Raw genomic sequence first — 6944 nt, 5'->3', positions numbered from 1 at the left:
TTTTTATTTATCTTGGTTCATTGGTAATTGCCCAAAGCAAACATAAATAATAGACTAATTTTGGTGGCAGAGGAGTAGTGGTGAGCCCTCTACATCATTCCTCATCAAGATCAGCAGCATGGCACTGCCAACTCCTACAAGTGGGGGTGAACACTTGACTCTTGATTTCAAGGTGCTTATGGGGCAGTTGATAAGATCCTGAAGTATAAAAGTGTGTCAGGCTGCATATTGGGGTGTTGGCTGGTATCCACCCTGTAGCTATGTCCTTGTGCTTTTCTCTTCCTCAGAGCATTTTACAAAAGAGCATGGAGGGGCACTGACTACTGTAACTGCAGCCATTAGAATACAATAGACTGAAACATACAGAAAAGATACTCATAGCAAGTTCTTTCTACACTGTCATTTAAAAGATGTCTCTAGCAATGGGGAGCAAGTGGCTCCATGGATAAACCGTTTCCCTTGATAGTGTGAGGGCCTGAATTATAATCTCCGAATCCACACAAAGCTGGGTGTGGTGGTCTATGGCTGTAAGACAGCTGTAATTGCAACACTCCTGAGGTAAGACAGGAGGCAGAGACAGGAGAAAACTCTGACCTTGTAGCTGGCTAGCCTGGAATGTGCAGCAGTAAACAACATTCAAAAAGTGATCCTGCTTCAAAAAGAGTTAAAGACAGAACTGATGCCCAGGGTTGCCATCTGACCTCCATACATGTGCCATGGCATGCACACACACACACACACACACACACACACACACACACACACACACACACACACACACACGCAGACACACACACACACACGCAGACACACACACACACACACACACACACATACAAGAGAGAGAGAGAGAGAGAGAGAGAGAGAGAGAGAGAGAGAGAGAGAGAGAGAGAGAGAGAGAGAGATTTCATTGCTTTGTCTGTGCTAGGCAGATGAGTGGAGAACTTCATTGGCTAACTCTGCAGATGAACACTCAGATGAAATCTCTCTGTAAATTTGCAGGGAGTTGATTTCATTTTGATGCCCTGTGTGTAGAGATCTGCTCATCACCCATCTTGAGTCTGCTTTGTTGAGGTGAAAGCTGTATTGCTGTGTATCCACAATGGACCACAGCAGCAGACACTGTCTGCCGCGACCAGCTGCTAACCGAGGCAGTTCAATGGAAAGACAGATGCTCTGCCTAGGACTCTGCTGCAGCTCTGACAGTCCCACCTAGAGCTTGGGCAGTGTGTTAGTACACCCCCTGCCACTGTGGTGAGTACCCAGGAGAAAGGTAAAGGAGGAATCTCACTTGGCCCATTGTTTCAGGGGTTTTACTCTGTGGTTGGCTGTCTTTGTTGCTTTGAGCCTGGGGGCAAGGGAAACCTCATGGTAATAGGAATGGACAGAAGAGCATCTTGACCCCTTGTCAGCCAAAAATGAGAGAGAAAGACAAAAAGGGACAAGATCAGCCCACCAAAGGACACATCTTTGGTGACCTACTTCCTCCAGGCAGGTTCTACCTGAAAAAGTGTCCATCATCTCACAAAACGGAGCAACCAGCTAGGGGCGAAGGCTTCAGCAGTCAACCTGCGGGGATATTGCCTGTTCCCTCCATGACCTTCCCAACACCAAGTCTCTAAAAGGCACATGGCCATTCCTTGGTACAAAACGCATCCAATTCGACTCTTGGAATCCCCACAAACTTCATTCCAATGCAATTCTGAAGTTAGTCCAAGGTCTCCTCTGTGACCCATGGCAAACTCTTAGTGCTGAGGCCCTGTCAAATCAAGAACAAATCACTTGCTGTCAGTACATAGTGGCACAGACTACTACAAAATACCAGTCCAAAGAGAATAATAGAGAAATAGTGACGAAGCAGTTAACCAGAACCAGAACAAAGGCCATCAGTACAAAAGCCCCGTAGTTCCATGTCTGGCACGCAAGTGTATGTATGGTAATGTGATGTGAGCCCTAATAGGCTTGGGGAGACACACTCCTATGGCCTTGCTGACTACGAGCACATGGCCTCCCTCCTCTTGGATTGCCTATGCATGCATATGAGAGAAAATATGCAATATTTATCTTTATAAATCTGGCTTATTTTGCTTATCACGAAGATCTCTAGTTCCTACCACTTTTGTGATAAATATATATGTATATATATTTCATTAATATTTATGTATCACATAGACAAAATTTTCCGTCCATTCATTTATCAATGGGCATATAGACTAGTTCCATATCTTAAGGAGAATGGATAGTAGCATGAATGATAAATATGGGGGTACAAATACCCCATGATTTGCTGACAGTAGTGGTAAAGCTAGGCCATATGGAAGTTTTATTTTTAGCTTTTTGCAGTACTTCCATCCTAGTTACCATAGCGGCTAGACTAATTTACATCCCCACCAGCAGCTTGGAGGAGTTCAGTTCACCAGCACTCTCACCGGTATTTGATGTCACTTGTTTTCTGGATGAGTTTGGGGAACTTTGTTGTTAGTTCTTATTCATTTAATATGATTTTATTTATGAAATTGGAAGTAGCAACCTTTGGTGAAATTGTGTTTGCAGTTATTATAACATATTGTTGTATTGGTCCCTTTCATAACCCTTGTATGACAGACTTTTCATGGAGAGATGCAACACACACATGTTCACCTAGAAACCCATGGCAGATCAAAGTAACCACTGCACCAAAGTCCAACTTGGTGAACCAGAATTTGTATTAGGGTTACTAGTAGGAACACGAATAAGAGGCTGCTTATAGTAGGTAATAAGAGCTGCTTACAGTAGCTGATTCTAATCAGCTGTAAAAAAAACATTTCACTCCAACACAGATAATGACTCATGAAAGTGGCAACCCTGGAACTCTCTCTGAAAGCTGGACAGGTCCACTATATCTCCTCTCTGTATCTCAACTGATCAGAGTCTCTTCCATAAATGTGATTTATGTAAATGTGATTTACTCATTCTACAAAGCTACATTCTACAAAGGGACTTTTGAGAACATTTCATGTTTTTTCTTTCCCAGCCATGGATTTTTGTTTACCCCCTAGAGGGAATACTTCAACTCGGGAAAAAAAAAAACTGCTATATAACAACACATGTAGTCAGCCACCTTCTTGATCGCTTCCAGCTAGCTTTTGTTGGAAGTCTACTTTGTTAGGTATAAGTATTTTTGGTTTCCATTTGCTTTGTAAATGACTTGCATCCTGTCATTCTCAGTCTGCGTGGATCTTTGCCAGTGAGATGTGTTTCTGCTAGAAGACAAAAAGTAAGACCCTGTTTTTCAAATCCAAACAGTTATTGGTCTTCATCTTTTAATTGGATAATTAAGACCATGTACATTAGAGTTATTATGAAGAGGGAGTTACTAATTTCTTTAACTTCGATGGTTGTTTTTTCTGGTGGCCCAATTATTTATTCTTTTGTTTGTACCCTGTTCCTTTATGAGAGTTTGGTGTGTTGCCAAGCTGGACATGATTGATTCATTCCCAGTTCTCCTTTGTTCATCTAATACTCTTAGGAAATGTGTTTTTTCCTGTCCTCTCGTGGTTGAGGTTGTCATTGCTTCACCTCAGTGTTTAGATCTCCTTTAAGGATCTTCTCCAATGCTGGCTCAATGGTCATGAGTTCTTCTGTTTGTACCTGTGTTGAAATGTTTTTTGTTCTCTGTGGATTTTAAAAGATAAATTTGACTTTGGAGGTAGCAATCTCTTTTGGCAGTTATTTGCTTTTAGGGGTTTGAAATACATCATCCCATGCTTTACTGGATTTTAAGTTTTCTACTGACATTATGCTGATGCCTTTGTCCTTATGAATTGAGCATTTTACCCTGAAGTTTTTGATAGTTTTTCTTTGTTTTGTTACTTTGTCATCTTGTTATTTGTTGCATTGTACATTTTCTCTGGTTACATCTATTTTGGGGTTCTAAGTGCCTCTTGTGTTTGAAGCCTCATTTCTTTGTCTAGATTTGAGAAATCTTCAGCCATAGTTTGTCAGGCTTTTCCGCTAAGTCTAATTGGATGCCTCCACAGCACCATTATTCTTGCATTTTGAATGTTTCTAATTGCAGTATTATGTGAATAATGTTAAAATCTGTCACTCGCCTGAACAGGAACAGGGTTCCTTGAACCACAGCTATAATGTCCAATGCCATTTGAATGTCTACATACTTAATACGCAAAAATCTTCCCTATACAGCTGTGTGCAAGTCATTTACAAAGCAAATGGAAACCAAAAATACTTATACCTAGCAAAGTAGACTTCCATCAAAAGCTGATGAAAGGTGATCAAGAAGGTTCCCTAAAATCTAGGCCTTCTTCTTAAAGAAAAGACTTTTAGATGAGTTTGAGTCATACACAATTTGGTGTGGCCTGGCAGATTCCTGAGATACTTTGCCATGTTGCCTATGGTCCTAATGTAAAGTATTTGTCTTCTTTTTAATAGTCTTCTTTTTAATCTTTTGAACAGGCCAACTCTCCATTTTCACAGTTTTTTTTAACAGTTCTTTGAGAATTTTGTTTATTTTGATCAGATTCACCCTCTTCCAACTTCTTTCAGATCTACCCTGCTTTCCCTACCCACCTAATTTTGGGTCCACTTTAAAATGTCAATAACAAAAAAGACACTAGGTCCAATTTATGCTGCCTACTTATTCTTGGATGCATGATCTTCTTACCAGGGACCATACCCTTAAAGAGAACTGACTCTACCTGTCATAGTAGCTCATCTCAATAGGTCCTAAGTTCTGTGTGGGACTTCATGCCTACTTCCTCTATCCATGATGATATTTTTTATGACTTAAACCTGCACAGATCTCATGTATGCTGTCACAGACACTGTCAGTTCATAAGTGATACTTTCCTGTTGTGTGTGAAAAACATTATTTCCTCTTAGTCATCCATAACCTCTGGTTCTTAAAATCTTTCTGTCTCCTCTTCCATGGTGATTCTTGAGATTTTAGAGAAGCAGGTGTGATACAGATATTTCATTAAGGACTGGCCATTCCTCAATTTTCTTATTCTCTGCACCTTGGCACGTTGTGTGTCTTTGTGTTAATTACTATCTAATGCAAAAAGAAGCTTCTCTGGTGAGAATTGGGAAATGCACTAATGAGTTTATTTTCTGGCCAAATTGTTTTTCAAATCTCTCCCCTCTGCTCTTTGCTCCCAATTCTCATCATAAACTTGGCTAAAAGCAGCAGCAATAATCATACTGAATGATAGCCTGCCTTGACATTTCTTCTGCCATATTAACTAATTTGTCATACTTAAACTCAGCTTTCTTCCAAGTCTGAGGGAATGGTCTCTACTTTAATTCCCAATAGAGTCCTTATTCTCATCTAAAACTGAGTTAGTCTCTACTGTCTGTGTTTCCATTATTGTTCGGATATGCTAACCCCCCATTAGAACTGCAGAAAACACACTGATCACAATGTTCTAGTGCCTCTCTAGCTTGCTTTTCCAAATTTCTCTCACAAATAGCTTCGAAAGTCTTCTGAACCACTTAGTTGAATGGGTCATAGCAATGACCTCATAATATATAAGAGACACAGTTTAAAAGAGGAAAGATTTGCTGTCTCAACACTCTCAGAGGTTTTAGTCCATGGCAAGCCAACTCTGTCACACTGGGCTCTGTCACCCTGGGCATGAGGCAAGACAAAATATCACAGAGGTGGGAGCATGTGAGGATGCTTTTCACCTCATGGTGACCTAGAAATAGAAAGGTATTAAGATGCCAAAGCCAGACACAACTCCACAGAACATGACTACAGAACCTACTTCCTATGGTTCTCCATCCCCCTCTAGAGCTTCCACCACTTCTTGAATTAAGTCCACCAGTTAGAGACCACGTCTTTAACAGTTAGCCCATGGTGGTATCTCATATTCAAGCCATTACAGGCAACAATGTCAAGAGAAGAAACGGTGGCTATCAGAACAGGCTTCTCCTTCCATGGCCTGAGCCCCACGGAAGAATAGGTCCCTGCCACTTGGACCTGACCAGGTAGAGCTCAAGCCTTCTCTGCTGTTTATGGTTAATGAAGGCTTAAGGAGGTTTATAAGTAGCTTGAGGATTGGCTCTGGTAATATGCACACATATCTTCTATCTGATCATCTCTGTCACTTTCCCTCTGCTCTAGTATTGCCAGACTTCTTGGTCCAGGTTTCCAGAGAAAAGGTCAGGCATGAGCTTGACTAGCTCCACCCAGACCTCTAACTTTGACTTCTGACTATTCCTTTTCTTCTACACTGATCCATGCTTTAAACCCTATATTAGGGACGGTGTTAAGAGTGTCCTATGCTTTGGCAGGGGAAAGACTACGATCACAAATATAGTTTCCTAGGGTGAGGTCCATCCATTACACTCTGGGTGTGTTGACCCCTTTTATCTCCCCAAATACAGTAAACTCAACTACACAATTTGAGGCAGTGAGAGGCAGCCAGCATCCATGCTCTCTCTGTTTGTTAATTATTAAAAGAGAGTCCACTTAACTATGTGAGTGACAGGTACCCAACCCAATCACACAGAATTCCTACTTTACAGCAAACTATGCCCGTGAAACAAAATGCAGATTGAGACTCAAGTTGAGATGTTTGTAAACTGACTGCTGAGAAAGAAAGAGGGACACAGGAAAGAAATTCAGATACTCTGCAAGCTTTTAAAATTTTATTGATTGCCAAAGCTCTGGTCCATTCATTCTTTTACACTTCATGCATGCCTTCCTACTGTGTGACATGTACTTTGACAGGTCCTGAGGATGCAATAGAAAGTAAATACTGTAAAGCAAAAACAACACAGCAAGAAACCCAACATACATAAGTGTCAGCTTTCCTAAGATTTGTGCTTTCTCAGTACTTTCTCTGGGCCCATGAATATCTGATTTTATAAAAATAAACCTATTTTATAGATAGGCTTGTGGGGATATAGAAAGAATCATTGACTTCTCAAGTTAAACACTG

At 40.9% G+C, this 6944-nt stretch overlaps 1 non-coding gene across 1 annotated transcript; it reads left to right on the top strand.

Annotated features, from left to right (window-relative positions):
• Positions 1 to 6282: 6282 nt before the first annotated feature.
• On the top strand, positions 6283 to 6446 carry LOC128105990 (U1 spliceosomal RNA). Its single transcript, XR_008216559.1, has one exon. It is a non-coding gene; the product is annotated as a U1 spliceosomal RNA (small nuclear RNA).
• Positions 6447 to 6944: the final 498 nt, after the last annotated feature.

This window comes from Peromyscus californicus, unplaced genomic scaffold (assembly GCF_007827085.1).
Source record: "Peromyscus californicus insignis strain IS unplaced genomic scaffold, ASM782708v3 Scaffold_11__1_contigs__length_118956290, whole genome shotgun sequence".
Classification (NCBI taxonomy): Eukaryota; Metazoa; Chordata; class Mammalia; order Rodentia; family Cricetidae; genus Peromyscus; species Peromyscus californicus.
The sequence above is the reverse complement of the archived record's forward strand: the minus strand, read 5'-3'. Positions and strand labels throughout refer to the sequence as shown.